The following is a 7,911-nucleotide window of genomic DNA, read 5'->3' as shown; positions in this document are numbered from 1 at the left end:
TATACCTAGTAAGGATTTAAAAATTGTTAGAATATATTTTTCACATTTATTTCAAAATATTTGTTTATTTGTAACTGTTTATTTTTAAGTTTTGTTGGTAGTGGGGATTGAAATCTGGGCCTGGACATTGTCCCTCAGCTCTTCAGCTCAAGACTAGTGCTCTACCACTTGAGCCACTGCCAGTTTTCTGGTGGCCCATTGGAAATAAGAGTCTCACGGACTTTCCTGCCTAAGCTGGCTTTGAACCTTGAGTCTCAGCTCTCAGCCTTCTTAGTAGCTAGGGTTATAAGCATGAGCCACTGACTCCTAGCTACACAATTATTTTTTACATAGCTATGAAATATCGCTTGATAAACCCATTCATTTATATGTTGTGTAATAATAAAGCTACATCATATCCATTAATTTCTGCATGTAAAATTTCTTTTTAGAGAGAATGCTCAAAAACTTATCTTCTGGCTAGGATGAAATATCTATTCTTAACTATAATCACTTTTCTTCTTGTGGTATACAATTAATATATTTAGTTTTAGTCCTGGAAGTCTGCTAATTAAAGTGACATAAAACATGAATTGTAAAGTGAAAGAAATTCATGGTTCAATTACTTGTTTTAAGAAAACAATTATGCCTTTTGTTTCCAATTATATTTCTGTGGGAATGTGTAATATTCATTGATTTAATTGTTAAAATTTATAACCGTTACATTATATCAAGTTGATTCAAACTTGTTTGGTCCTGGGGCTTGAACTCAGGTCCCTGAGATTTGTTGCAATTTTTTAACAATTTACCATTTCAGTCATGCCTCACTTCTGGCTTTTTTGCTGATTAATCAGTGATAAGATTATCAGGGAGTTTATTTTGTGGGCTGCCTTCAAACAGCAAAACTCAAATCACAGCCTCCCAAGTAGCTAGGATGAGATACATGAGCCACCTGCTCACCACTTGTATATGAATTTTCATAGGCTAAATTGTTTTACACTTTCAATGAGTTCAACTCTTTCATTTTCCTTTCCTATAATTTTAATGCCAAATCTCAAAATTGTCAAAACATCTTCCGTTGCTGTAAATTTCCATCTCTCTTTTTGTTTTATATGCCACGTTTTAATCCTGCTTGAAGTTAACATTTGAATAAATTATTATGTTTAAGTCAATGTTCACTTTTTAATTTTACCAAATACTGCCTAATGTATCACCACTTATTAAACAGAACATCATTCCACAAATGTTTGGTTTTACCCCTTATTAAATATTCCTTGATAATATTTATGTGGATCTAATCTGGCGCCCTTCAGACCCATTGAGCTGGATAATCTTTCCTCTACAAATATAACAATTTTACACTAATAGCTTTAATATTGGACAGAGAAATATATTCCAGATTATTTTTCTTTGTCAATGACTCAAAGAGTGCTAGTCAGGTGTTCTTAGAAATTGTCATAAACATAAATAAAACTATGAAGCTGAGTGCTGTTGGCTTATGCTTGTAATCCTAGCTGCATAGGAGGCTGAGATCTGAGGATTGTGGTTGAAATTTAGCTGGAATGGGAATGTCTGTAAGACTGTTATGTCCTATTAACCACCAGAAAACAAGAAGTGGCACAGTTGCTCAATGAGTAGAGCATTCACTTTGAAATGAATAGCAAAAGGACAGCGCCAGGACCAGATTTCAAACCCCATGAATGACCAAAAAAAGGGGAAGAGACAATTTATATCTTTTCTCAATTGTATCCTCCAATCGACAAAAATTATGTCTCCATTTATTTAGATGTTTGCTTTTATATTCAGCATTGTATAATTTTCAATGATGGTGAGTAAATAGTACTTTAATACATTTTGACAATGTGTGAAGGTAGCATAAAGAAATTCAAAGAAAACAGTTGAAATATAAAGGGCAATGGAAATGGAGAAAGCCAGAAACGGGTTAATCAAGCCCTTCATCAATATGTGAGAATGTAAAATATTGCAATAAGATATCTTCATATAATTAATATGCACCAATTAATAACTATCTTCCAAAGACTTTGGTATTCAAGTATGACATAAAGGATAAATACACATTCTGTGGTGAAATGAAAGAAAGATAGATGAGAAAATGCATACTTATAATGATTGTGTAAATAAACTAAGAAATTCAGTCAACATGCTGAGGGCTCATGGCTCATTGGACTCGAAAGTTGCTGGTATCTAAGATAATTCTAAAATGTTAGACTTGATCCTATCTTTAAGACTGCTTAATACTATTGCTTTTTGAGTCAGTAATCTTTTCCTTGTTGCTGGTTGTGGTAGTGGTTCTGGGCCTTGAACCCTGGGCCTGGGCTCTGTCCCTCAGCTCTTCCACTCAAGGCTAGAGCTCTACCACTTGAGCCATAGTATCACCTCCGGCTTTCTGCTGGTTTATTGGAGATAAAAGTCTCATGGACTTTTCCTGCACAGGCTGGCTTTGAACCATGATGCTCAGATCTCAGCCTCCTGAGTGCCTAGGATTACAGGCATGAGCCAATAACTTACAGACAAATAAAAATTATAATATATGTATCTCTATATATACATGTATGTACACATCTGTATATTCTTATATATGTATACATATATAGGTATTTGAATATATACACATATAAGTATGACTATATGCATATGTACATGTAGTGTGTACACATATATATATTTATTTAAATAGACTTGAATCAGAAATATATTAAGAGCATATTAATGCCAATGAAATACTTTAACCATCCTGAATAAGTTATCCAAAAATCCAAATACATATCTCTATAGTAATATAACAACAATCAAGGAACATATGGAAAGATCATAACATACCTAGACATTACATACATATAGAGATTAGTGGAAATAGAAAGAATAAGATAGTCCTGCACAACCATTATGTAGAAATTGCAATCCTTATACATTGGTGCTTGGCACTTAAAATGATATAGTCAGTTTCTTAAATATACTGGAAATCTTTAAGACATTACACATAGAATTGTCTCTATGATCCAGTATTTTGAATTATAATTTTATATACAAAATAGGTTACAACATATGTCCAATGAGACACATGTACAAGAATATACATAGCAAAACCCTTCATAATATCATATAATAAAACATGGAAATGCTCATTGAGGATGTTATTCCAATATACACATGCATACAAAAAAATATGCTCTATCCATGAGAAAAATTTACAGGGACTTACTTTGGAAACAGTGATATTACATGGGAGAAATGGATAAAATAGACTACATTTTCTAATTATATGAGGTTTTTAAAATTGGCACATCTGTAGAGATAGAATATGAAATAATAGCTGCTCAAAGGGAGAGTAGGTTGAAATGATGACAGGAAATGACTATTAATAAATATTTGAGTATTTTGAGAGGGTAGTAATGATAAAATGTTCCTGAACTGAAGGTGATGTTCTTACTCCAACTCTTTAACATTCTAAGAATCATTGGACTTTATCGAAGAATCACAGATTGCATTTGCATTAACCTTAGGAAAATTTTTAGAATAGTAGTGGGTTAAACTGAGTGATAATTTAGAATTTAAAATCACAGAATTCTATAATGCACAACTTTAGTATGCTGATGAATAAGACTATCAAGAAAATATGATCTGTGATATGTCCTCTGAGTGCCTATATATGACATTAAGAGACAGTGAGTATTCTACAAATTCATGTAAATTGAGCCTATGAGATAGGATTGAGAAGGATGAGGGATAATGATCATAAGATGCATTGTATTGGCCATGGAATGTGGCCTAGTGGTAGATGCTTGACTTGCATGTGTGAAGCCCTGGGTTTGATTTCTCAGTACTATATAAACAAAAAAGCAGGAATTGGCACTATCACACAAGTCATAGAGTACTAGCATGAGGAAAAAAACTCAAGGACGTTGCCAAGGCATGAATTCAAGCCCCAGGACTAGGCAAAAAAAAAAAAAAATGTGCCTTTTATTAAGCCGGGCACTAGCGGCTCACGGCTGTAATCCTAGATAATCAGGAGGCAGAAAATTGAGGTTTGAAGCCAGCCCAGGCAAGAAAGTCTGTGAAATTCTTATTTCCAATTAAATCTCAGAAAAATCAGAAAGTGCTGCTGTGCCTCAAGTGATAGTGTTCTAGTATTCATCCAAAGGAGCTCGGGGACAGCCCCCAGACCCAGAGTTCAAACCTCAGGAGAGGAAAAAGAAAAAAAAACTCACTATACACTGTTAATATACTGCTTTGTCAAACAGCAAGTCCCACACTACTACTTAAAGTTAATTAAAAATATGATAAAATACAAGTCATTTTGGGAACCAGACAAAGATGGTATACAGGGGACAAAGTAAATATTATATCATGCAGTTTGAGTTGAAATTTGTTCTATAGTCTTCTTAAATCATTTATGAAATTGACAATACTGCCAATTATAGGTCAATTTCCTTGAGGAACAGATTGTATGCTGCTGTCTTTTATACGAAATCATAGAGGTGATATTTTGCCTTGTATTGAACTATATCTGATATTTTAAAGTAGATTTGTCCTAATATAATATTAATTTAATCAATCATTTCATTAAGGTGATGTTGGTTAGATTTTTTCCAGTAAATCTTATCCCCTATAATAAATGAGAGCATGCTGTGACAGTCTCCTATTAATATGAAAAAATACTTTATAAAATTAACTTAAAAGGGGGAAAGATTAAACTTGACTTCTGATTTTATACATTTCAGATTATGTTTCTTATTTTCATTGACTTGGGTTGGTGGTGGCACAGTACCCCATGTCAGGAATATGTGTTGGAATATGTGTATTCGTGGAAGACAGGAATAGGAGTGGGAGAGGGCGAAGGAGGAAGAGGGAAGAGAGAGAGGGAGAAGGAAAAGAAGAAGGAGAAGGAGACAGAGAAGAAAAAGAAGGAAGGGAAGGAAAGGACTTTGATCTGAACACCTTTGATCACAAGTTCTCAGCGACCAAATCTCTACAACTATGCCCACATGAAAGGTTTCACCTCTTTATGGCAACTTAGTGAAAGCTAATTATTAATCTCAATCCTTTATGATTTCAGATTTAATTTCTAGAGTGTTGTGTAGATATTTCTATACATTGTGATAACTTCTGTTCCTAAATATTTACTTGAATTAATCAAAGAAGCTATTTGGCATGGAGGTGGTTTGGTTATACCATTGCTGGAGAAACATTTTGAGTGCAAATACATTTTATTTAACAGATAAGGAAGCTTCAGAGATTTCATTTGGTGACCTTCAAAAATGACTATTTCATCTAACTCATAATGACTTTAATTTTTCATAATTTTATGACATTTCTATTCAAGTTTTTGTCATCTATAGTTAGATTCTTCTTTCTAGTTGAAGGAAAAATAAATACTATCACAATCATTTATTTCTTAATTATTCCATAGAGTAGGAATAATATGAATTTCCTACCATTCAAAAATAAGTTATATTCAAGTCTATAGGAATAATTCCATGTAATGGAATATCTTGCTTTATTTCATATGGAGACTGATTCAATTTCTAAAAATCACTGTTGACATAAAATACATGAAATTCAGTGTTTCTATGAAATGTCTCGTTACTCAAACCTCAGAAATAAATAACTAGTAATTAAGATTTTTATATACTCCAAAAATGTATGAATCTATATTTTATGTCGAAAAAGTTTTGGTTTAAAAGAAGAGAAAAATCATGTGATCACAGTAGATAATATTTAATTTAATGAAAAATTACTTCATTCACCCTAACAGAGCCTATTGCTTTTAGCTTACATGAGAAATTTCATTAACGATCCCTTCATCACTTTTGAATATTAGAGTATTTCAATTTGTGCAAAGATTCTGTCATTTAAACCTTTGAGTGAATATTTTTTCATAAAAATGAAATTTTTTTTTCACACTGCAGGTTCAGATTCACTAACTAAATAAATATCTAAATATTAATTTGTTAAATTGAGCCTCTAGAATTCAAATAATAAGAAATTTATTTTATTCTTACATATATTATATCAGTGCTGAATATGGGTATCTCAAGCTTGTAATCCTCACTACTCAGGAAGCTGGGGTTCAAAGCCAGCCTTGACAACAATGATATCATCTTATAAATATGTTAGAAACAATTACAAGAAAAAAACATTTGAATACTTATTTTGGGGTCCATTTCACCTAACATCAACTTATCTGACCTTTGCTGCTTGTCTCAGATATGTCCCTCCCCCACTGCTTTCATTGTATTTGATGTTGGTACAATTTGTGGAGTGGAAGGGAAAAAACAAATGGTTTAAATAAGGATAAAGGTGGACCCATTAAAACTATGAGGTGTAAAAGTCGTTATGTTGTAAAATGAACTTTACAACTTTGGCCGGGTGAGGGGCGGAGGGGGGGTAGATGGGAAGGTTTGGGAGGGGGAAACAAAGGAGGAGGCAACAATGCTTGATAAGAAATGTACTCATTACCTTGCTCATGTAATTATAACCCCTCTGTACAGTATTTTCACAGTAAAAAAATAAAAATAAAAAAAGGCCAGACTTGCCAAGAGTTTGTGAGTCGCATCTCAATTAATCACACACACATCAGAACACACGCACACATACACAAAGCCAGAAGTGGAGTTGTGGCTCAAATGTTAGAGCAATGTCCTTGCTAGGTAAAAAATCAAGGGATAGGTCTAGAGTTCAAATCACAAGAACAACACACACACAATATTATGTATAAATTCTTATTTTAGTTTAAAGAAATAAACAATATCATGGAAAGTAATATTTGTTACAAATCCTGAAATTTTGTGAAGTTGTTTTTATTATCATTTGTCTTAAGATACAACTTAGGTTATTAAAATTAATGTTAATATAGTATATTTATAATTACTCATAACACCTTGGAGTATAAGAGTTGGTATTTTTTCTATAGCCATAAGAGATAGTCTGAGTAAAAGAAAGAAAGGAAGAAAGGAAGAAAAAGAATGAAAGAAAGAAGGAAAGAAAAGGAAGGAAGAGAGAAAGAGAGAGAGGAGTAGGGATGAAGGGAAGGAGGGAGGAAGGAAAGAAGAAAAGAAGGAAGGAAGGAAAAAAAGAAGGAATTAAGGCACAAAGAAACGAAGGAAGGGAGGGAGGAAGGAAGGGACAAAAACAATTTAATTTATAAAATGTGCTATTTAGCCCAACATAAACTTGTAATTAACCCTTTAGTAAATGCAAGTTTGCAATTTTCATTTCTCTGCATGTTCCCAATGCATAAATGAAACCAACAAATGAAGGTTCAGAAATAACCAGGTGAATCTGTTTGCATCTGTAGTAAATATGTATGCAAATATTTTTCTCATTTTCCATACATCATCAAATAATTATTTGCAAACAATTTACATTTAGTTATAAATATTCTAAAAATTCAAGTAACCAAGGGATGTCAATATATTATATAATGTGAATACTAGTAATTATAATGCTATTAATATTAGTCTTTATGTTATATTAATTGTAACAATTTTATTATGTGTTTTATCAGAGAAATTAGCATACTCTAATTAAAATGAAAGGAGATCTGTATTTGTTGGCACAAATGAATATTTCTGAAAGCAATTAACTCATTGGAGATTGTTCAAATACATCAGAAGGGCCTTAGAAAGGCTGTACCCCGTTAACATGGTTACCTATGATGTGATTCAAGAGCCACTAAACAATCATACTTCATTTTGCCATCACTATAATTATTCCCATTGTAAGAAGAATAATTCTCATAATTTACATGATATATTCTTGTCCTTAAGTTATTATGTTCTATGAAATAATATCCAAATATACACCACACTGAGTTAAAGAAAAAGTAGCAAAATGTTTTGGACGATGTAACTCCTTCCAGATACACATGTTAAAATTCTATTCTCCTGTCTGGTGACATTAGAATCTACC

This window comes from Dipodomys spectabilis, unplaced genomic scaffold (assembly GCF_019054845.1).
Source record: "Dipodomys spectabilis isolate Male_0828 unplaced genomic scaffold, ASM1905484v1 ptg000152l, whole genome shotgun sequence".
In the NCBI taxonomy this organism is placed as follows: Eukaryota; Metazoa; Chordata; class Mammalia; order Rodentia; family Heteromyidae; genus Dipodomys; species Dipodomys spectabilis.
The sequence above is the reverse complement of the archived record's forward strand: the minus strand, read 5'-3'. Positions refer to the sequence as shown.